General features: G+C 44.5%; 1 protein-coding gene across 1 annotated transcript in view; it reads right to left on the reverse strand.

Moving 5' to 3' along the window:
• Positions 1–25,148, reverse strand: part of RXFP1 (relaxin family peptide receptor 1) — a 341,714-nt gene that overhangs the window by 143,259 nt on the left and 173,307 nt on the right. The gene's annotated exons all lie outside the window — the stretch shown is intronic.

Below are 25,148 nucleotides of genomic sequence, written 5' to 3' on the forward strand. Positions count from 1 at the left end.
TATGCAAGAACTATTTAGGGAAGAAGCAGGCAGCTGGTATTCTATCTGTAATGGAGTGGCCAGCGCAGTCACCAGATCTCAACCCCATAGAGCTGTTGTGGTAGGAGCTTGACCGTATGGTACGCAAGAATCAAGCCAATCCAACTTGTGGGAGGGCCTTCTGGAAGCATGGGGTGAATTTTCTCACGATTACCTCAGCAAATTAACAGCTAGAATGCCAAAGGTCTGCAATGCTGTAATTGCTGCAAATGGAGCATTCTTTGACGAAAGCAAAGTTTGAAGGAGAAAATTATTATTTCAAATAAAAATCATTATTTTTAACCTTGTCAATGTCTTGACTATATTTTCTGAACGGTAGTGTGTGTATATATATATATATATATATATATATATATATATATATATATATACAGTGAAGGAAATAAGTATTTGATCCCGTGCTGATTTTGTAAGTTTGCCCACTGTCAAAGTCATGAACAGTCTAGAATTTTTAGGCTAGGTTAACTTTACCAGTGAGAGATAGATTATATTAAAAAAAAACAGAAAATCACATAGTCAAAATTATATATATTTATTTGCATTGTGCACAGAGAAATAAGTATTTGATCCCCTACCAACCATTAAGAGTTCAGCCTCCTCCAGACCAGTTACACGCTCCAAATCAACTTGGTGCCTGCATTAAAGACAGCTGTCTTAAATGGTCACCTGTATAAAAGACTCCTGTCCACAGACTCAATTAATCAGTCTGACTCTAACCTCATCCAGCACGACAATGACCCGAAACATACAGCCAAGGCAACAAAGGAGTGGCTCAAAAAGAAGCACATTAAGGTCATGGAGTGGCCTAGCCAGTCTCCAGACCTTAATCCCATCGAAAACTTATGGAGGGAGCTGAAGATCCGAGTTGCCAAGCGACAGCCTCGAAATCTTAATGATTTACAGATGATCTGCAAAGAGGAGTGGGCCAAAATTCCATCTAACATGTGTGCAAACCTCATCATCAACTACAAAAAACGTCTGACTGCTGTGCTTGCCAACAAGGGTTTTGCCACCAAGTATTAAGTCTGGTTTGCCAAAGGGATCAAATACTTATTTCTCTGTGCACAATGCAAATAAATATATATAATTTTGACTATGTGATTTTTAGTTTTTTTTAAATATAATCTATCTCTCACTGGTAAAATTAACCTAGCCTAAAAATTCTAGACTGTTCATGTCTTTGACAGTGGGAAAACTTACAAAATCAGCAAGGGATCAAATACTTATTTCTTTCACTGTATATATATATATATATATATATGAGACAGCATATCTATAGCACTACGACAGCATATCTATAGCTATGAATAGGATTAGATACAGCGGCTCAGCAAACAGTATCACACATGATAGGATTAGATACAGTGGCTCAGCAGACAGTATCACACATGATAGGATTAGATATGCGGCCCAGCTCGCTGACATTGCTGCTCCAGCGCTGGACCAGGAAAGGTAAGAATAATAATTGTTTTGCTTTTTTACGTGTTACTAATTATTTTTGTGTGTTTGTGGTTTTTTACAGGTTCGGTTGTTGGACTACTTCGGATTCGAGGACTACTTCGATGTCAGCGTTTTTTTTATTCTCAATAAAATGGTTAACGAGAGTTGTGCTTTTTTTTAAATTTCAATAAAGTATTTTTTCTATGTTCTTGTATTTTGTAAACTTTATTACTACCGCCTTAGTATTGGCCACTGGCTGATTGACAGCGTCCATTGCTAAGGCAGGGCTTTATGTTAGCCTGTGAAAAGGCCAACACTAACCCCCCATTATTACCCCATATCCCACCGCCACCAGGGGTATTGGGAAGAGCCGGGTACGATCCAGTACCCGACCATTTGTAGGGACGGTCAGGTACTGGTGCGGCCGCAGACTGGTATTATCATGTTGGGAAAGCCCAAAAACAGTGGGCCTTGCCACCCTGGTAATACTGGCCTGCTCCTGCTGTGTTGTATCTGGCTGGTTATTAAAAATAGGGTTGCGGTGGGTACCGGGATAATAATGGGGGTTAGTGTTAGCCTCTGCATCCGCCTTAGTAATGGACTGTGTCAATCATCCAGCGGCCATTACTAAGGAGGTAGTAATAAAGATTTAAAAAAAATATAGACATCGGAAAAATATTTTATTGAAATAAACCCCCCCCCCCCCCGCATAACCCTCTTTAACCATTTTATTGATAGTTAAAAAAAGCAGCCATTGAAGTAGTCCTTGAATCCGACGTAGTCCAACAACCGGACCTGTAAAAAAAACACAAACACAAAAAAAAAACATCAGTAACAGATGTGGTAGGCTAGGGCCGGACTCAGACGAGTGTCATAGATAACTATGATGCTAGGACCCCAGCTCCCTGCAGTGTGTTCGGTCCAGGAAATGCGGCCAACATACGGACCGTATATCACGGACCGAACATGCTCGTGTGAATCTGGCATTAGATACAGGGTCCATGTGCATGTGTGATACTGTCTATTGGACCCTGTATCTAAGCCTCTCACAAGGAAGGCTTAAATGCAGGGTCCAGCAGACAGTAATCTTATACAGTATAAGATTACTGCCTGCTGGAGCCTTGTATCTAAGCCTACCATGTGGTAGTCTTAAATACAGGGCACATCAGAGAGGATCACACATGTGCTATGTATCTAAGCTTACCATGTGGTTGGCTTTGATACAGGATCACACAATATATGATTCTGTCTTTTGGGCCCTGTATCTAAGCCTACCACATGGTCATCGTAAGATGCTTAGATACGGGGCCCCAGCAGACAGTAATTTTATACAGTATAAAATTACTGTCTGCTGGAACCCTGTGTCTAAGCCTACCATGAGGTAGGCTTAGATACAGGGCCCATCAGGCAGGATCACACATGGGCCATGTATCTAAGCCTACCATGTGGTTGGCTTAGATACAGGATCACACAATATGTTATGCTGTCTGATGGGCCCTGTCTAAGCCTACCACATGCTTGGCTTAAAGGGGTTCACCAGTCCCTAAAAATTGATGGCCTATCCTCATGATAGGCCATCAATAGCTGATGGGTCAGGGTCTGACTCCCGGAAACCCACGCCAATCAGCTGTTTTGAAGTGTGTGCAGCACTTGTACAACCACTGCTTCCCTTAATTTCCCTTACTTGTTTACACTGTGAATCGCCTACACAGATCGGTGATTCATATTGTGAGTAAGGAGGTATCGCTCGTACGAGCGCTGCAGCCCCTTCAAAACAGCTGATCGGCGGGGGTCCCGGGAGTCGGACCCCCGACCTATCTTCTCCAGCAGACAGTGATATTAAACTTACCCTCCTCTTCGGCTGCAGCGGAGGTCCTGACTCAATCCAGCGTCTGGATTTTGGGCGTGGCGCACAGCGTCGTGACGTCATGCGCTGCGCACAGCATTTTGATGTCAGGACCTCCGCTGTGCTCTGGAAAGAGGAGGGTAAGTACTGTCAGTTACTATAGTAACAAGGACCCGTGTAGTTTAATACATAGGCCCCAGTTACTATAGTAACTTTTTATAGATGTGGTGCGGGGGGGGGGGCAGTGGGCCCCCTTGCCCAGGGGCCCGGTTGCAATTGCGACACCGTATAGTTACGCCACTGGCCAGGGGCATAGGAAAGACTGGGCCCCCATCCCCTGCAACCAACAACCCCACATCCCCCGCCCTCCCGACAATGAGCATGTATCAGTTATGTGTGCAATGTAAAAATACAGCTAGGCTGCTAAGTGTACTCTTATTAACCTTTAGTTACAGGGTTACAAAAAATTGTAACAAACAGTTAAACATGGATATTATAATATTTGTTATCACTTAATTATATTATTTCATAATCATAATAGTTATTAAAAAAACTGACCCACACCCCTATAGATAGTGCCACACAGCCCCCTGTAGATAGTGCCATATACTCCCCCTTGTAGATAGTGCCAGACACAACCCCCCTTGTAGATAGTGCCACATACCCCATTGTAGATAGTGCCACATACCCCCTTTGTAGATAGGACAATATAACCCCCCTTGTAGATAGTGCCACACCCCCCTTTGTAGATAGTGCCACACACCCCCCCTTGTAGATAGTGCCACACACCCCCATTGTAGATAGTGCCACATACCACCATTGTAGATAGTGCCACATAACCCCCCTTGTAGATAGGACAACATACCCCCATGTAGATAGTGTCACATCCCCCATGTAGAGAGTGCCACACTAAACCCCTGTACATAGTGCCACACAGCCCCCATTGTAGATAGTGCCCCCCAAACAAATTAAAAAACCTTATACTCACCTAGCCCTATTCCCGCGCTGAATGGAGCTGCTTCACAGCCTCCTCAGCAGCCCTAGTTGGGACCATTGCGTAGGCCTGCGTAATGCAGTGACGTCATCGCGCTGTCCTGCGCAAGCTAGCTCCCTGCTTTGCAACAGTATTCAATTGTGTCTGCAGCCTGAGGACGCAGATAAAATTAAACGTGGCAGTCACCCGGGGCCCCGGATGCCCGGTGCTAGCGACACCAGCGGGAATGGGGAAGCCTGTGCCGCCCGGCCCGATACATAATGTCATGTGTCGGGTGGCATGGGCCCCCTCATGCCGTGGGCCCCATAGTAGCCACTGTGGCTGCTACAGCAATAGTTACGCCACTGCCTATGGCAGAGTGATCTCTTAAATCTGCAAAAAGTTGCGATCGCTGATGTGGGGAGGGGGGGGGCTCGTGAGACCACTGGGAGTTGTGAAAAGATGGCCTGCTGCCAGGGACAGCAGCCATCTTAAAGGGAACCTGTCACCAGCATTTCACTTATTAAACCAGCAGTACCTGGTGGAAGTGGGTGAAAAATCATGTTTATGTAACCTATAATTATCTTCTAAGTAAGCTCTGTACTTTTAGTATTCCGTTTTTTAGTGTTCCCACACCGCATGTTAATGAGCATAAAAGAATCATCTCAGTTTGAAAAGAGTAATATCTTCATTCTTCAAGCCTTTCCGAGTTAACCCCGCCTCCTTACTTTTGAGTGACAGCTTACTTTTGATTGACAGCATTCAGGGTGGGCCAGTTTTCGGTGGTGGGTGGGCATAAGAAGAGGAACGAACGAACGAACGAACGAACGAACGAACGAACGAACCTGCCGGATTATTATCATAAAAGGCGCAAAATGTTTGCAGACCGTTATTTACGGTCAGAGGAGGAGTTTAAGAGGAGGGATAACGGCAATGAACTTTAGACAGCAGCAGCCAGCGAGGGGTGAGTAGAGTTCAATAGGTGAAATGCTGGTGACCGGTTCCCTTTAACTTTGTAAATGTGTATTTTAACACAGAAACAGCTGCCCTGTTTGTCGTAAGTATACAACATTTTGCGGGAAGCACTGAATTCCATGACGTTTACATACAACAAATGTCGGGAAAGGGATTAAGGAGATAATATGGTGCTGTAGGAAGTCACCATAAATTATGTAGGTACTCTGTGTGCATGAAGCCTTAGGGCACGTTCACACGTGGCGGAATTGCTTTTGAATTCCCCTGGGGACAGTCTGCACTGGAAATCCGCAGCAGACAGTCTGTCCATTGGTTTCCACACCTTTTTAGTTATCTTCGTGCAGATGTTGCGGACAACTCCGCTACGGACCATAGGCTTCGGTGCAGAATTTTCTGTCCGCAGCATACACTGGCTGTTGCGGACTTGATGCGTAGTTGTGGCATAATTTCTCCATTGACTTCAATGGAGCTGCAAAATTATGCAATGAAATCCGCAGATGTTATGTGTGTTGCGTTGCGGATTGCTTTCGCGAACAGGATATTTCATCATTCTGGCTGGACCTATGTGTTTCGAGGTCTATAGCCAGACTGAGGTTTCTATGTTTTAAAAGAGAGCAGGATGTACTCTTCACCTGAATCCGCAACGACTAATCCGCAGCATTTTACTTCACATTTTAGGCAAAGGCTCAACGGAATCTGCAACACAGATTATGTGCAGCATTGATGCGGACAGTGTCTACAGAATTCCGCCATGTCTGTACATGCCCTTACTGTTTTGCATCTCTTTTGCACCTTTTTTCTTTCTATCGATCACTGGTAATACTGTTAATAATTATGATATTCTAGTCAACTGCCCTTTCAGGCTTCAACGCAACTGGTGTAAATGAAAACAAATATAAGAAAACACGCCATAATAAATGCAGATATATACAGGGTTTTCTTTACTTTGTTCAATGGATTCATCAAACAATAATTTGATCCAAGCTCAGTAAAAGTTGTGGTTGTGCAATGCAATTAAACTTTTCAAATATTTGACACCCTGCAGCATCTGGTTTGTTAAATCACGATGAAAGCAAAAGCTGTAAGTTTTCTTTTATTAGTTTTCTGCTTTTTTTTTATTACTTGAAATGTGTTATAAATATATAAAAAAGGAATTCTAACTTTTGACATGGTAGGGTATATTTGCTTTTTTCCTTGTTTCTTAATATATTGATACCTTAGTAGGAAGTTATGGCTTAGTTAATAATTTCTTTCTGTCTGGTTACAGGACAAGTTATTACCATTGTGCGGTCAGGCCACTGACCACTAGCAGTTTATATTTTTGTTCTGAAGGGCACATCATTCTTTAATATTCTTTCTATAGGACTGTTACTATTTGCTTTTTTTTTTCCAATTCAAAGTTTTTTTAGTAGTTTTAATACAAACACTTACAAAAACCATACAGAGAAAATGTGTCCCCATAATAAATAGAACATGACAAATAGGGCGCAGCCCAAACAGAAGGGTAAACATCACAACCCATGAAGAGCACACACTACAACAGCCATCTGGGCATCATAACGGGAAGGAGTATTACTGAAAAGGAAGTGGTGAGAAAAACAAAACAGGGTGCGATAAGTCGTCTTCCTGTACATCCTGAAATGCTATGGCCATATCATGTGAGCACCATCACAGGAAGCAAATAACCCCTCAGTATAGACACAAGAAAGAAAGGGAAAAACAGAATAGGAGACAAACAGGGCAGGAAAGAGACCAGGGTAGTTCATGGTGAGCCTGGACTCCAGCTCTGGATAATCATGGATACATAAAAGTACGAAAAGGCACATATGCACTTAATAAATACCTGAGTGAGCCGAGCAAACCAGCAATCCTCTCCACACTCGCATGCAGTCCCCTCACAGACGAAATCTCATGGGGAGGGATGGGAACTGGGCCTCAGGCCACTACAGTGCGGTGCGGTAGGTGGGAGAGGAGAGGAACTGCAGCCATGGAGACCACGTATCTGTATATCGTGTAGAGGCAGCCGGGGATTGAGCCAGGAGGTGTCCCATACGTTGTATCAAGGCAACCTCCTGAAACCATTTATCCAGGAGTGGATATGAGACAGCGCCAACATGTCTCAGGTACAGACGGGTACCATTTATGTAGGGCAGAAGGGACCCAGTACCACCTAGAGATAATTTTGTAGCTGGTTTCCTGGGCTCGTATGGCAATCGAGGATTTCTGGGACAGGTGAAAAGATCGCCTCCACTGTGCATCAGTAAATGTCATGTTCAATTCAGTCTCCCAAGCCTTGCAGAAGGATCGGAGGTGAGGAGATGAACTAGGAGTAACTTATAGAGTGTGGAGATGGCATGTGCAGGGGGCCGGGTGGAGACACACAAACTTTCAAAGTCAGTAAGTGGGCGGTGAAGGTGAGCCTGGCATTTAGTAGCACTATAGAAATGTTTTAAAGTATTGAAATATGTAACGCGGTGAGGGTGGCATTGTGGGTCCACGAGCGAACCCCCTATCCCAGAAGAGCATAGTGTCAGGAGGCTATGAAAAACAACTAAGGAGTCGGGTCTCGGTCTGTTCCCAGGCAGGGTCCATGGCAAGGTAGATAGGGTACGGGCACAGAGCCGTTGGGCTAATTGAACTCAGACTTTAGAATCATGATTATGAAAAAAGTCGAGAACACGAGTATGAGTCGATGCCAAATAATAAAGACGACAGTCTGGCAGACCAACCCCACCCGCGTCTCTGGAGCGAGTAAGAATTGCCCTATTCAAGCGGGGGCGACCCGCTGGCCAGATGAAGGATCCAAAGCACTTTTGGATACGCAGCCAATAAGAAGAGAGGATGGAGATGGGGATCATCTGCAGGAGATACAGCAACTTGGGGAGGAGTGACATTTTAATTATATTAATACGGTCAAACCAGGAGAATTCCTTTTTATGCCATGAGGGGAGATCAGTGCGGAATTTGCCTAGTAAAGGGGCAAAGTTATTAGTAAACAGTTGGGAGAGGTCAAAACTTATACGCACTCCCAAATACGTTATACCCCTAGAAGGCCAGGAAAAAGGGAAATTACTTTTGAGGAGTGATAGTGTCGAAGGCGGAAGAGATACATTCAAAGCCTCGGACTTGGAGAAGTTGATCTTAAAGTTGGACCATGATCCAAAACGGGACAGCTCGGACATCAACAATGGGAGAGATACATGCGGGTTCGTAAGATAGACCAAAAGGTCATCAGCAAATGCGAAGCACTTATATTCCGTCCCACCTATGAGAATACCCTTAATATTCGAGCTGTTCCGGATGGAGGCCATGAGATGTTCCATGACGAGGACGTACAGCAATGGGGAGAGAGGGCAACCCTGTCTGGTACCATTATGAATAGCAAAGGGCGCAGAGAGAGAGCCGTTTATTTTTATTTGGGCAGATGGGGAATGATAAAGGGCCATAATTTTACCTATAAAGGAAGGACCAAGGCCTATTTGTTGGAGAGTCTGGTGAAAGTCGGGCCAGGATATTCTATCGAATGCCTTTTCGGCATTCAGGGACAGGCTCATGAGAGGGATGTGATGGGACTGGGCATGATGAATAATATCTAGGGTTTTCAGGGTATTATCACGTGCCTCCCAGCCAGGCACAATGCCCACCTGATCCGGATGAATTAAATGGGAATGGTGTTTATTTAGTCTGTTAGCAAGCAGTTTGGCATAGATTTTTAAATCCACGTTGAGTAAGGAGATGGGGCGATAGCTGGAGCAGAGCTGCGAGTCCTTACCCGGTTTAGGGATGACCGTAATATGTGCCAAGGTGGAACCCGTGGGGAACAAGACTACAGGGGAAATAGAATTAAAGGTGTGGAGTAGAAGTGGCGCCAGACCGTCTGTCAATGTCTTATAGAATTTGGCAGTATAGCCATCCGGTCCTGGACTCTCCCCCCCCGGAAGATCCTTAATAACTGCGAGGAGCTCCGGCAAGTTAAAATCAGCATCCATCTCCTCAGCCACCGCACCAGATAATGGCGTGAAGGGAGAGGGGAGAGAGGCTCGATCCGGGGAGGAAGAGCCAGCGGAGGATCGAAGGTTATAGAGATCAGAGTAAAAGGTGTGAAAACAATCCGCAATCTCGGGGGTCGCTTGGACTACATGGCTAGAAGGGGCTTTTAATGTTTAGTATATGGGATTGGGCCAACTGAGCCTTTAACACCCTGGCCAACATGCGTCCGCTTTTGTTACCAAACTCATAAAACTTACTCCTACAAACTTGGGGGGCACGCTGCTGGGCCGAGTCTAACAGACGTCTAGCCTCTTGGCGGGCTCTCTGTAACTCCCGTAGGAATGGGAGAGAAAGCGTACGTTTGTGGGCCAATTCAAGGGATCTGATTTTTTGGAGGGCAAGTTTCAGGGAGTGGGCCCGTTCTCTTTTAAGGCGTGCGCCGTGTTTAATGAGGACACCGCGGAGCACACATTTGAGCGACTCCCACTGCATCATGGGAGAAGTGGTATCATGGGCGTGGTCGGACATGATGTGTTCAACCGTTTGTAACAGCTCAGTACCACAGACCCCATCAAGAAGCAGGGACTTTTTAAGTCTCCAGGACCAGGGTACAAAACACCGGGGCATGATCCGAGCATAATATGTTGCCTATGGACGTGGAAACCGCCCAGGGGAGGGCATGATGTTGGAGGAAGATGTAGTCTAAGCGACTGTAGGTGCCATGCGGGTTAGAGTAGAAGTCTTTATCAGAGGGATGTTGAAGGCGCCAAGCATCACATAGTTGTGCGTCGCACCCGTCTGATAGCGCCATATGCCCAGTAGAATTATCTAGGGTCGGGTCCAAGGTGAAATTAAAGTCACCGCATAACACCACAGTCCCCCGTACAACCGGTATGGCAGTGTCTATGAGCTGAAGGAGGAAAGGTACCTGACCAGTATTAGGGGCGTAGGCATTGATCACTGTGAACTCAAGTCCACCAATGTTCAAGACTAGGATGACATATCTAGCGTCAGAGTCAGTGACAATATTGATGACCTGATGGGTGAGGGATTTATGCAGAGCTATGGCTACTCCACAGGATCTGGGATGTGGATTGTTACTAAAGTGCCAGTGTGTATAAAATTTGTGTCTAATAGGCGGGGAGTGACCCTCCTTAAAGTTTTTTTCCTGGAAACAAGCAATATGTACCTTACGCTTATGGAGGTGGTGCAGGATTTGCGCTCTCTTCTCAGGCTTATTCAACCCCTTCACATTGAAGGAGGCTACAGTGAGGTCAGCCAAGGACGCATGCAGAACCGCATTCTGAAATGAGAGCAGGAGAGGAAGGAGTCCAGGATCACCACAAAGAAGAGGACGAGAAGAGGGGGAAAAAATCTAGGCAAAGAAAACATTGCGTGAGAGAAAAACAAAAACAAAAAAAAAAGGCAGCAGCACAGAGACTGCAGCATAAGCTAAACACAAAAATATGAGGGACCAGTAAGCGACAGCTGCGCTGTGGATTGGTCCAGTACCTACGGGGGGAAAGTGACAGCTATTCATGAGAGCGACCCGCTCTCCCAGCATATAATAACATAAGTATAAATATACACAGCTATTGTTATAGATACATTGAGAATAGAGGGGAAGGCATATTGCAACAGTAAGGAATATAATTTCTTAGGCAGAAAACAAACTAGGCATTTCACAGTAAACAAGAACAAAAGAGGACTTCCAGGAACATAAAAAATCTCGGAAGGCAAACTAAATCCCGGAGTAGACACACGAGGTGCCCTTCAGCACAGGTCCTCATGCTGAACGGGCAGTCTCATCTGACTGTGCATGTTCCCAGCCACGTCCGCGACCAGACCTTCTTCTGGGGCCCCTCGGAGGCCGGCCCCCCATAGAATCCTGGCGTGAAAAAGGATTGCATCCTAGTTGGGGTCCCCTGCCCGCAGAAGACAACAATGAGGGCCACTCTTGGATGGAGACGGAAGGAAGGCCGAGCTCTCTGAGGAAGTCAGGCAAGTCATTGGGAGACCTCAGCGTATAGGTGTGACCATAGCGCCTGCCCATTAGGGCAAAGGAGAAGCCCCATCTATAGACGATGCCTCGATTCCGAAGAACCTCCAAGAGGGGCTTCAGAGCTGCTCTTTGTGCCAAGGTGTGTCTGGACAAATCCGGCAATATACGTATCTGCGTCCCGTGGTGAGAGATGGAGGATTGTTGTCTGACTTTTTGCAGAATAGCGTCTTTAATGGCATAGAAATGTATCCGGCAAATAACATCTCTGGGCCGTTGGTCATCAAGGCTCAGTGGACATAGGGCTCTATGAGCTCGGTCAAATTCAATATGGGTATTTGGCGGGTGACCCAATAAGTTGTTTAAGATGGTGGACAATGTGGAGAAAAGATCGGACGCTGGAATAGATTCAGGTAGACCCCGGATACGTATGTTGTTCCTCCGATTACGAAGCTCAATGTCATCCAGATGTTGTTGCAGAGTAAATAATTGAGCCGAATAATGCTGCAGGGTGGATTGTACAGTGGCCGATGTTGCGTTGTCAGCGGCCCAGTCTTCAGCGAGGGTATCCACCCTAGTGGATAGTGAGGAAAGTTCCGCTCGGAACTGGGAAAACTCCAGTTTACATTCTTCCACTATATGTCTAGCAAAGGAAGTCATATCAGCCCTAGTGGGTAGCATTTGGGCCATCTGACGAATGTCCAGGAGAGTTGCCGGGCTATTTTCACAGACAGGTACAGGTGAGGAGTCTATATGACTTAATCCAAAAACAACAGGAATAACCTCCGGGTTGCGAGCAGAGACCTGAACATGGTGGCTGGAGGAGAGACTGGCAAAGCCCTGGCTGTGGGCACGGGAGGGAAGTAAGGGCTGATGGGGTGGGGTAGACCCCTGGGGTATTGAGGTTGAGGGGGTCTGGTGGGCATGAGGGGGGCTACCCCAAGAGGAGCCAGAGGACCAAGCAGGGAAAGCTCCCAATGGGCTAGGGCCCAGGTGAGGTTGGGGGGTACGGGGGCCTGAGCTCCATTCACAGGTACATGGGGACCATGAACCCTGTACTAACGATTTAGTCCCATCAGTGGTGCGGGTGCAGCCTGGAGAGGGATGGCTGGATGGTGGAGCAGCTCCCGGGGCTCAGGGACATCAGAGCAGGAGTCCCCCAGTGCAGCCGTGCCTAGAGGCGTCCTACTCCCATCAGGGGCTGTCAGAGATGCCTCCGGTCCGAGAGGTGAAGTTGGGAGGACCCACTTCCGGTCCCTTCGTTCCCTGCAGCACATGGCGGCGGCCATCTTGGAGGGCCGTGTGTGTGTCAGGGATCGGCGTTCCGCCCTCCGCAGCATCAGCGGAGGCAGCAGTGGAGTGCGGAGGGGCCCTCACCGGCACGACCCCTCCATCAGGTGAGGCCAGCCGGGACCGAGTAACGGTGCCTGCAGGGCCGGGATCTGCCATGCCGAGGTTGCGGCGGCCATCTTGAGCGGCATCTCCCCATGGAGCCCTGGATCCAGCATTTTCCTCACCCCCGTCCTGGAGCGGGGAGTCAAGGGACCTCAGCGCAGCCAGCCAGGAAGGTAGGGAGCCGTCTGCGAATAGTGGGGTAGAGCACTCAGGGCACTGGGCAGCCCAGGTGTCAGGGCCGGGCGGCCATCTTGTCCTCGGGCCTCAGGCCGGGCCCCTGAGTTGCATGGGTGTCTGCCTCCCCAAAAAATGCCCCAATATCATTCTGGGGAGATGGAGGCTGTGTAGATGAGGGAGCCTTGCCTTTTTTGGTCGCCTTCCCCATCATAAAAGCAGGATGGCAGCCAATTTAGTGGACGCTGGTGGAGGAGCTCAGAGAAGCACGTCCTCACTCAGTCATAGCTGGCCACACCCCCCCACTATTTGCTTTTTTATTATTCTTTCTTAAAACATTAACAATTTATGAGCTAAAAGGAAACAGAATTTTCTCTGCGTACATGAATCACATTGTTAGCTTTCCTGTAATAATCCACTTAGCCCACCACATGCTAATTTATATATTTTTATATAGCGCAAGTAGAAATGAGAAGCAGGGTATCAAGTAAAAAGAAAACGTTGTTGTCAGCAGGGACAAAATTCAAGACAAGCAGTACACAGGGAGAGATCATGGCTTGTAATAAAAATAATCACACCAAACCAATCAAAAGAACGAGCAAAATTACACAATTTGCATAAACCACTTCTCAAACACCTAATCTTAGTACTGAGTAGGAATAGAAAGGGAAGCCAGATGACCCCACTGGTTAGCGTGGTTAGACGCAGATACAAATAGTTGTAGTTGCAATGGGTGGTCCAATGGGAGATTTTTATGGAGGTCAACATAATCTGCAAAATATAAGCCAAAACTGCTTCAGAACAGTGGGGTGGAGGTCCCCATGGATTGAGTTTTTCTCCTCAACATGGGCACTGGTCTGTATACATTTTTTGGGTGATATTGTGATATGTATTACTTGATGAATTTCTTGTGATTGTTATTCGTTGTCTTTTGTTGCTATTGCCCTCTTGTTGTGTCATTACTCCATTACCCTCCTTTGGTCTATATGTTTATGAGGTTAGGCTTTTAATCGATAGTTGGAATGTAAATTTGATACTACAATAATATTGGTACTAACAAAAAATTTATATATTTTTTACGTTTGTGTTTTTTGTAATTTATAGTTGCAATGGTTAATCTCTCTGGGGTTGTAACTATATAGAGCATGTTTTTTATGCATAAATCACTGGATTACTGAATTTTTATTTCTGTATTATGTATGGTTTGTTCTCACTTCCATTTTACAGTCTTGATTTCTTTAGCCAAATAATTGCAGAAAGGAAATGCAGATTTGGACAAGCCCTCTTCTGTAAATAACTGGCTCTTAAGCATCTGAAGGGAATTCCGGTACAAGGGTTAATTATATGGAGGTGAGTGGAGCCGGCTTGTTCTGCTTAGAACTATACCCACAATGCCAAGAACATACTGTACTGCGGTATGAGCTTTTTAAATAATTGTTTTCTATATTTCTATTTTTCCTATATCCATAAGTAGTGGTGCTGACACATTTGTAACTACGACCCAAATGACACAATTTTATTAAGGAGTGGAATAAAATAATAATTAAAATGAGGAGACCTAGTTAGACTAAACCAATCCTCATTTTCTAAGTCCTTTCCTATTCCAACATGCTAACAGTTTATTGTTACCTCATTCAGTGTGATAAATATGAAATAATAACCGTCATTTGGAAGTATGTTGTATTCTCTATTTCTTTTCTAGTTACTTCTTGCATTGGTCAATCTGTAATGAATGCTAAAATGCTCCTAAATGATTCAGCATGTATATGATTTTACATATTGTCTGTCTATTGGAGATATTATGTATCCCCCTCCTAAAATATATCTGTAAATTATTATTATTTCTCTCTCTCTCTCACTCTCTCTCTCTCTCACTCACTCACTCTCACTCACTTTGTCTCTCACTCTCTCTGTCTCTCACTCTCTCTGTCTCTCACTCTCTCTGTCTCTCACTCTCTCTCTCACTCTCTCTCTCTCTCTCTCACTCTCTCTCTCTCTCACTCACTCACTCTCTCTCGTTATATAAATATATTTGAAATAGTATACAAAAAACAATGGCGGTCATGACTGGTGTACAGTACATATGTATTTTGCACAAAAAAATGGTACACACCTTAAATAAATATGGTGCACTTTCTGACGCCCTTTTTCTTATGTCTAAAACACATAATGTTAAAGGGGGTGGGGTAATAGCGGGATTCACTGGTTAGTGGCACCCACTATTACTACCGTCTTTATAATCAGGGTCACTAGGGTTATGCCTAGTTCCCCTACCTTTTCCTTATACGAACGTCGATCTAATTGCTTTAGCGGCTACTCAAGGGAATATGACCGTATAGTAAATAAAGGTAATATTTATTAACATACAGTAATCACTCTCATATATATATATAATACAGTAATCACAGTACAGTATAAACACGGTATCACAATCCTAATTATACCGCCACCCACTTACCTAAACATACATATGAATACAGTTACGTTACAACACAATACACATAAGTTACTTGTAATTCTCACACGCTCACTATCTCTGTGCCACTCCCTCCTAATATAACTTTCCCTATACACTAAGGGTTAATACGGGATAATGAGGAACAAGGGGACAGCAAGGGTTAACTCAGGGACTCTGGGACAGCAAGAGTTAACTCAGGGACTCTGGGACAGCAAGGGTTAACTCAGGGACTCTGGGACAGCAAGGGTCAACTCAGGGACAGAAAGGGTTAACTCAGGGACTCTGGGACAGCAAGGGTTAACTCAGGGACTCTGGGACAGCAAGGGTTAACTCAGGGACTCTGGGACAACAAGGGTTAACTCAGGGACTCTGGGACAACAAGGGTTAACTCAGGGACTCTGGGACAGCAAGGGTTAACTCAGGGACTCAGGGACAGCAAGGGTTAACTCAGGGACTCTGGGACAGCAAGGGGTTAACTCAGGGACTCAGGGAAGCAAGGGTTAACTTAGGGAGAGCAAGGGGTTAACTTACTCAGGGAGAGCAAGGGGTTAACTCAGGGAAGCAAGGGTTAACTCTGGGACAGTACTCATGGAGATCAAGGGGTTAACTCAGGGAACCAAGGGTTACAGCAGGAGGAGACAGGGAGAGACAGGGTTAAGTGTAGCTGCTGCTACACTGGATACTTAGCGTGACTTTGTGGAGCAGCAGAGGCAGGAGCAGGAGCCCAGGTCTTTGGAGGAGAGAGAGAGAGGTGAGCCGTCGGTGGTGTGTGAGGCAGGCAGGTAGCTCTCAGCTGATCGTCTTCAGCTAGCTTCGGCTCCTGAGCGTACCGACGCAGGGCTATTTAACCCTGTCGGTACGCTCGCAGCGGGGAATGTGGTGCTTGCCCCTGGCTAGCATGGGTCGGTATGGTGATAATGTATCACCAGCCGACTCATGAGCACCCGCACGAGACAGTCCGTGCGCGCGGGAGACTTGAAATGGAGACAGGGGATAACTATCCCTTGTCTCCATGGTTTCCTAACAAAGCAGGGCCATGCTAATTGTCCTGCTCTGCTTCCAACCGCATTCATGACCAGGGCTGTTGTTGTTACAGCCCTGGCTCATGACACATTATATGTATTATACACACACATATATATTATATATATGTGTATATATATATATATATATATATATATATATATACACATATACACTGTATACATACACACTATACATATATATATATATATATATATATATATATATGGACACTTCCCTTTACACATAATAAACATGGTGCACACACAAGGCCCAAATTTACTAATGCTTTCGAATAGTTAGACAGTTTAAACTTAGACCAGGCAGTCACAAAATGCACCAAATTTATCACAGTGGCAGATGCTGCATGATCATTTTAGCGCATCTTGCTCTTCCTTTTACCACCTTCGATTTGGTTTATTTTGCGTCAGAATTTTGTGCCAGTTTTTAAACACGTTTTTGGCGCATAATAATTCAAGTGGCAATTAAAAATTTGATGATTTTCTTAACACATTTTAGACCCAAACACAGTAAGAAATCTGCCACAATGTACTTCACATTTTGGGCATAATTGCTGCAAGAATTCCGCTGTATTTCGTATCTCCCCCATTTTCTGCTTTATTATAAACACTTATTTTACTACAAGGATACAGTAAATGTAATCACCAAATTTAATAGCATGTAATGCAAGGCTAATCTATTTTAGGAATAAATTATACATTCTAATGCTGTGTTTAACAATAACAGTATAGAAGTTAAATTGATGAATCTTCAGGCTGACTGATTTTAATGTATTGTGTTTGATAGATCTACCTACACAGACACCTACAGAGGTGCCACACAATTCCTTTTTGTAAAACTATATATACAGCTATATTGTAATAAGCTTTACTGTACTAGTGTCATGAATATATACACGTGTAGCAGAGCTACTGTAGGGGTCATGTACAACATCACAGAATCCCCCAGAGCCAGAGAGTTGCCGATCGTGATTCCCGGGGCTTCTCCAGGAGCGGAATCCCTGGCCAGAGCAGCCAGGCCGGGGTTTCTGGACACTCTGCTCTTGCCAGGGATTCTGCTCTAGGAAGAGCCCCTGAAGTCACTGTCCATATATGGACAGTGACGTTAAGGACTTTCCTAAGACAAGAGTCCCCGGCCAGAGAGCTTGCGATGCTCTTACCAGGGACTCCATAGTTGAAAGCCCGAACATCACTGTCTATATATGGACAGTGATGTCAATGGCTTCCCCGGGCTCAGCGCTTAAAGTAGCGCTGTGCCCAGGAAGTCCCCTTGTGAGGGACAGGATCAGTTTTTAACGGCCATCACAAGGATTAATTCATGGAAAAATGTCCGCCTGGCCATGATAACGACCGTGTGAATACAGCCATAGAACTACATTGTTCTGAAAACTGACATTTGAGGGCCATTAAAAAAACGCCACTGACACGGCCGTTTTTCCCTGTCATGTGAATGTAGACTAAGAGAAGTAAAACAAAATATTTACAAAATCAACTTGTTATGTAGACTTTAGAAAATTGTGACACTCCAGAGCTGAGTATTCCTATGATATAACTGATTAAGATATAAGGCCTTATTCACACGACAGTGAAAAATGGCCGTGTGATGGCCGTCCCTTTAACGGCCTTCAAATGGCCGTTTTCAGAACAATGATATTCTATGGGTGTATTCACACGGCCGTTTTTTTAACGGCCCGTGAATAATGGCTGTCAAAAAATAGGACACGTTCCCTTGCTGGCTATCGTTGGCATACTCACTGTTGCAGCGCTGTCCTCTTCAGGTGTGGTCACTCGTCTTCGTGGGTTTGAAGGCGCCTCGATGACGTCATCGCGCCGTCACGCTGCCTTGCCAGATCCTGTGCAGACGAGTGACCACACCTGAAGAAGACGAGAGACGGCGCTGCATCCGTGAGTATTTATGGCATTGTTGTATTGAGTATGTAGGCAATCATATACAGGGAGGTGTGTGGCATCAACTACAGGGGATCTGTGTCACATATACAGGGGGTCAGTGTGGCATCAACTACAGGAGGTCTGTGTGGCATGATCTAAGGGAGGCTGTGTGGCATCAACTACAGGATATCTGTGTGGCATGATCTAAGGGAGGCTGTGTGGCATCAACTACAGGATATCTGTGTGGCATGATCTAAGGGAGGCTGTGTTGCATCAGCTAAAGGGGGTCTATGTGACATGATCTAAGGGAGGCTGTGTGGCATCAACTAAAGGGGGTCTGTGTGGCATGAGCTAAGGGAGGCTGTGTGGCATCAACTACAGGAGGTCTATGCGGCATGATCTAAGGGAGGCAGTGTGGCATGATATAAGGGAATCTGTGAGGCATGATCTACAGGGAGGCTGTGTGGCATGGTCTAAAGGGAGGCTGTGTGGCATGATCTATAGGGAGGCTGTGTGGCATGATCTACAGGGAGGCTGTGTGGCATGATCTAAGGGAGGCTGTGGGGTATCATATACAGTGAGGTGTGTGGCATGATCTACAGGGCGGCTGTGTGGCATCATATACAGGGAGGTGTGTGGCATCATATACAGGGAGATGTGTGACATCATATACAGGGAGGTGTGTGGCATCATATACAGGGAGGTGTGTGACATCATATACAGGGAGGTGTGTTGCATGATCTACAGGGAGGCTGTGTGGCATAATATACAGTGAGGTGTGTGGCATGATCTACAGGGCGGCTGTGTGGCATGATATACTGTATAGCAGCGGCACCAGCGTACTGAAGCTGTGGTCTTATAACAGCAGAGCTGCATCTGGCACCTGTCCCTGCTTACAGCTTCAGGGGCACAGAGGCAGCTGGTTCAGTTGATGTGGTTTGTGGGTGTCGATTGTTGCACCCCCACAGATCATATACTGATAACTAGAGATGAGCGAACTTATGATAAGTTCGGTTCGGCTGGTTCGCCGAATTTCTTGAAAAAGTTCGATTCGGACCGAACTAGTTCGGACCGAACCTGTAATTCAAGAAAGCCCATAAAAATCGTGTATGGAGCTCCCGTAATGACGGGTGGCTACATGTGTGCACCCGGCATTACGGCAGCGTTGCTAGGCGACGTCAGTAAATAGTCACTGTCGAGGGTGCTGAAAGAGTTAACTGATCGGCAGTAACTCTTTCAGCACCCTGGACAGTGAATTCCGATCACAATATAGAGCAACCTGTAAAAAAAAAAGAAAACGTTCGTACTTACCGAGAACTTCCTGCTTCTTCCTCCAGTCCGGCCTCCCGGCCATTGCCTTGGTGACGCTTCCCTCTCGACATCCGGCCCGACATCCCTGGATGACGTTTCAGCCAATATGACCGCTGCAGCCAATCACAGGCCAATCACATGCTGCAGCGGTCACATGGACTGTCGCGTCATCCAGGGATGTCGGGCTGGATGTCAAGAGAGGGATGCGTCACCATTGCCTTGGTGACGCATCCCTCTTTCGGCATCCAGCCCGACCTCCCTGGATGACGCGGCAGTCCATGTGACCGCTGCAGCCTGGGATTGGCCTGTGATTGGCTGCAGCCTGTGATTGGCGTGGGATTGGCTGCAGCGGTCACTTGGACTGAATCGTCATCCCGGGAGGTCGGACTGGAGGAAGAAGCACGGAGTTATCGGTAAGTAGGAACTTCTATTTTTTTTTACACGTTGATGTATATTGTGATGGGAAGTCACTGTCCAGGGTGCTGAAACAGTTACTGCCGATCGCTTAACTCTTTCAGCACCCTGGACAGTGACTATCTCCAGGGAGGTCGGGCTGGATGCCAAAAGAGGGACGCGTCACCAAGACAACGGCCGGTAAGTATGAAATTCGTTTACTTTCACTAGGGAAAGTGCTGTCCCTTCTCTCTATCCTACACTGATAGAGAGAAGGGAAGTACTTTCACCTCAATACGCAGCGGCTAGTCCGCATCAATTTATTGCCCATTTTGGGCAGATCCGCAACAGAATCTGCAACGCAGATTCTGTGCGGCATTGATGCGGACAGTTGCGGAAGAATTCCGCCACGTCTGGGCATGCCCTAAGGATGTATTCACATCCTGAGTCAAAAATGTCTGAAAATACGCAGGGAAAACAGCTCCTGATTTTCAGATGGTTTTTAAGCCACTCTTGATTTTTGCTGCGTTTTTTACGGCCATTTTTGGAGCTGTTTTCAATAGAGTCTATGAAAAACCTCTCCAAAAACGTCCCAAGAAGTGACCTGCACTTCTTTTTCGCGGCTGTTTTTTTACGCGGCCGTTTTTTAAAACGGCCACGTAAAAAAAAGGCCCGTCGGAACAACGCCGTTTTTCCTATTGCAATCAATGGGCAGATGTTTGGAGGCGTTCTGCTTCCAATTATTCGCCTGTTTTTCAGGCGTTTACTGCCCGAAAAATGGCCGAAAATAGGCCGTGTGAACATAGCCTAACTGTATCTAAACTACATGTATGATCCTGGCCTCAGGCCTAGTTCACACAGGTTTTTGCAGGCGGGAAAATCTTCTTCAAAATTCCTTCAGAATTTTAAGGCAGATTTTGACCTGCCTGCACTCTCTTTGCCGCGTTTTTTGCGGCATTTTTCCGCTGCGGCCATTGAGCGCCGAGGGCACAAAATGCAGCAAATTCCGCTCTCTCTGCCTCCCATTGTCAATGGGAGGTCAGAAACGGAAAACCTGAAAAAAGGGCATGACGCTTCTTTTTCCCGTGAGCGTTTTTTTTTTACACTCACGGGAAAAAACGCCTCCGCTTTCCAGTGAAATCCACGGGAGGCATTTTTGGATATTTTTGGCACAATTTCCGATGCGGTTTCTGCATCAAAAACAGCGCCAAAAAACTCTGTGTGAACATACTCTTAGGGAATGCACCCTTAATTATCCAAATCTAACACAACAAGCACCGTGTTCACCATCTTTGTGGATTCTGTCCTGATTTAGGCACGGATTCTGTGTCTAAATCCCAAAAATTTGGCCTTCTATGCATGTAAATGGGGTATTTTATGCATGGGTTATTTTATGTGGGTATTTTATAATCCACAGCATGCTCAATATTGACAGATTTCATGCTAAAAAGTGCAAATCTGAGTGTAAATTAGCATGGCATTCTGCAACAGAAATCGGAGTTTCAGTTGTATATTTCTTCCACGAATTATCCTCAAAATCCAAAGAGGATATGCCTAGCGCAAATCCTCACCATGTAAACATAGCCTTTCAATACCATCTGCTGCCTTGCAGCCCCTTGTAGGTGCCCACCCTTCTCACCCTACTTCAGCTTCCATGAGATTTAGTTGTTTTTGATAGCATGTAAAATACATGCTATGAGTTGCTGGTCTCTGAAAAAAACAAAACTCTGATTTGAAAAATAAATACACATTTTTCATTTAAATTTTTTTTCCTGTAAAAAGTCACTTTGCTACTAGATATACATACACTGCTATAACTAAGATCTACAAACCGTTTACTACAGCAGCAACTGTTCCTTTTTTCAGAAGGGTCCATCCATCGCTGCTTTTACTAACACAATTGAATAAAAAGATAATCTTGTCTAGTCCTGCCCTAGAAACCTTCATGATGAATAAATAATTGGCTGTGGTAACAAGTAAACTAAACTGAGGTAACAAGTTTTTAATTTGTACAAAATGTTTGCTAGATTCACACTTTCAGCAAAAACCAATGTAAATGAGATTTGCCATTGAATTCTATTGGAGTGTGAAACAAGGAGACCACATAAAAGATAAGATAAATGCAACTTTGGTAGCTAACACCTGACAGTGCTAACAGCTGTAGCTGTTTAAAAAAACGTCAGACGCTATGTGCCCTTTTCTGAACAAATGCGAGACAGCCTCATTTTATTTGTTTTTAAAATACTCATCACAATATGCTCACTAGAATTTTTTTGTCTTGGCTCTAAATACGCTAACATACATTTGGTTGGTTATTAGAAGTAAAGGACCGATAGAAGGGAATATGACTGCGGGGTCAATCTACACAGAGTTTGTTTTTTGTCTGTTACCATAGAGATGTATAAACAAATGATTTAGTATTATAATATTATTATTAAGACCTTTTGCAAAGTTGCTTCAATTATCATTTTAGAGGATTTGGGACAATATAAAAGGACATATCTTATATGTCCTGTCAGGAAGGCACATCAGTAGCCAAGGACGTACGTATCTGATGCATCCTTGCTACTAACGGCTCTAACTCAGGCTAGATCGCAGCCTAGGATTCTTGGCTTTAAAACAAGACCTAGATCGCAGCAAACCAGTCAGAGTTAGGGCAAGTTGAAATGGGATATATTTCCAGCTCTCACTTTAGCCTATGTGGAGGAGGAGAGGGTTGTGGCGCCGGGGGACGCAATGGCAGGTGGTTGTGTGTGTATTTTTATACACGGAATGCCGTGTGCTCTATAGAAATTAAGATTTTGTTATTATAGTAGCTGGTTGCCATGTGCAGTATATGTTTTTAACACATTCTTGGATAAAGGCCAAATATTGCTTTTCCTCTGTTTCAAGATCTTGTTGATGTAGCCGTATGTGGTATAGTATATATGAATTGTGCACACCTTGGTCTATTATTCTTTCATTTCTTTGTGTGTAAATCTCTGTTTGTATGTGAGTTTTAGGCACAAATGTATCTCATAATGCATTTTTTTTTTAAATAATAATTCCTGTTTGTCACAAAGTTACGTAAAGATGGACATGGCTGCAATCAGTTGAGACTATGGCAATTGTCAGGTTGTCTGCCCTCAGCAAATATATAGGGTTTGAGATGCAGTCTCTTTTGAATGTGTGTAATCCCTGTATTTTATAGGTTGTTACTTTTTAAAAACTTCCAGTTTAAAAAAAAGATTTTGTTTTCTTTGCAATTCTGGTGAGGGTATATGCATGTATATAAAAAAACAAAAACATAAGTGGCATGTTTGAACTTTGCACACAATTAACTTTTTTTCTTTTAGGATGTGTTGTGCAAATTATACCAAAAATATCAATTTGCATGCATTGTGTATGAAAAATTACACATTGACACACAATTACAAGACAGTGTCTGTGTGCATAAAATGTGGAGTGGCATTTTGGGGGCTTAGCATTATTTTTTTATTTTTGTAACTTAGGTTTTATTTGTACACGTCAAAAGTGTAAAGATTGTCCTGTCTACCAGAGGTGCAAAATTTTCAACAACCACTGAGAGCGACAGGGTTAATGTATCCCTGAAGTATTTTCTGGCTCTATTGGTAACTTTTTTTGTGCATTGCTATTTTTATCTGTTCTCAGATAATCTTGGGGTGTCACTTGATGTGTTATAATAGGTGTTATTTATTATTTTGCAAAATTCGTGATATTTCATTTTCCTCACTAAAAACTCCAGTGGATAGACTTCAGATTATGTCTAGCAATTTTCCTCACTTATGTGATTATATAGGGATAAAAGGCGAATTCTAGGATGTATTTAGATTTCCAAGAGAATGGTATGTATCTTCTGCTTAGTATCAATACTTCTGTCTACTGTCTGGCTTCTTCAATGACATAAACTTGGCATGTAATAAAACAGTCCTTATTACGGAAATAGTTTTATTTATCTTGAAGCTTAATAGAGTCTTGAAATTCAAGTCAATCTGCCCTATTTTTTAAAGATATAGTGAGCGGGGCACTCTGCTTAACCTGTCACATATGTGAGTTTTCTTCAAATTCCTCCTATTTAGTATAGGAAGCAACTTTAGAGAATACAAAGGGACAATGTGTTGCAGCTAACATGGTAACAAAAGCGCTATTGTGGAATAGAGAATTATTCATTTCGGCCCTAATGTACGGTAGTATTTTTAAATGCAGTGAAAAAACAGAACTTATTTTTGTATACGTGTTCTGATGAAGATAAACATTTTTTCAAGTATCTTTTGAGAAACTAGATAGATCTAGCCTTTAATGTTTTTCAAATGATATGTTATGATCTTAAAGTAGAGCTCCACCTTTGAGCCATTCGAAACAATTTATCATCAATGTGCTCTCTTTAGCAGTGGAAAAGACCACTACAAACAGACCTCTTATTTTTGTAAGGGGGTGAAGCGTATGTAATGTTTTTAAGAAACAAAATCAGCCGGGAATGTCATTTGAACACCAGCAATGACCAATCATGTCACTATCAGTGTTGACGCTTCAACTAAAATTGGAATTTTCCAGTCTTGGCAAGTACAAAAAGATCTAAAATCTGGAATTCTTCATAGGTATAAGTGCTTGGTTTCATTACATTGACCATTGGAACTTTAATTAAAACTCATCTAAAATTTTCCCCATGTCATCGCTTGCCATGTCTGCCATATCTCCAACCTCAACAAATAAGTCACTCTAAGGGTATGTGCACACACACTAATTACGTCCGTAATTGACGGACGTATTTCGGCCGCAAGTACCGGACCGAACACAGGGCAGGGAGCCGGGCTCCTAGCATCGTAGTTATGTACCACGCTAGGAGTCCCTGCCTCGCTGCAGGACAACTGTCCCGTACTGAAAACATGATTACAGTACGGGACAGTTGTCCTGCAGCGAGGCAGGGACTCCTAGCGTCGTACATAAGTATGATGCTAGGAGCCCGGCTCCCTGCACTGTGTTTGGTCCGGTACTTGCGGCCGAAATACGTCCGTCAATTACGGACGTAATTCCCTCGTGTGCACATACCCTTACAGACATTGAGCCACTTCTTGGCCTCAGATTGCCAACACTCTGATATTAAAGAACAGGAGTATGGGAAAATCAGACACTGAAAATGCTACATAATTGGTTAACTTCATGCAGATTAAACATTGGGACTACACTGATTCAGTATACATTTTTTGTTTTCCTCCCATTCA

The sequence above is a fragment of the Rhinoderma darwinii genome, chromosome 1, assembly GCF_050947455.1.
Source record: "Rhinoderma darwinii isolate aRhiDar2 chromosome 1, aRhiDar2.hap1, whole genome shotgun sequence".
In the NCBI taxonomy this organism is placed as follows: domain Eukaryota; kingdom Metazoa; phylum Chordata; class Amphibia; order Anura; family Rhinodermatidae; genus Rhinoderma; species Rhinoderma darwinii.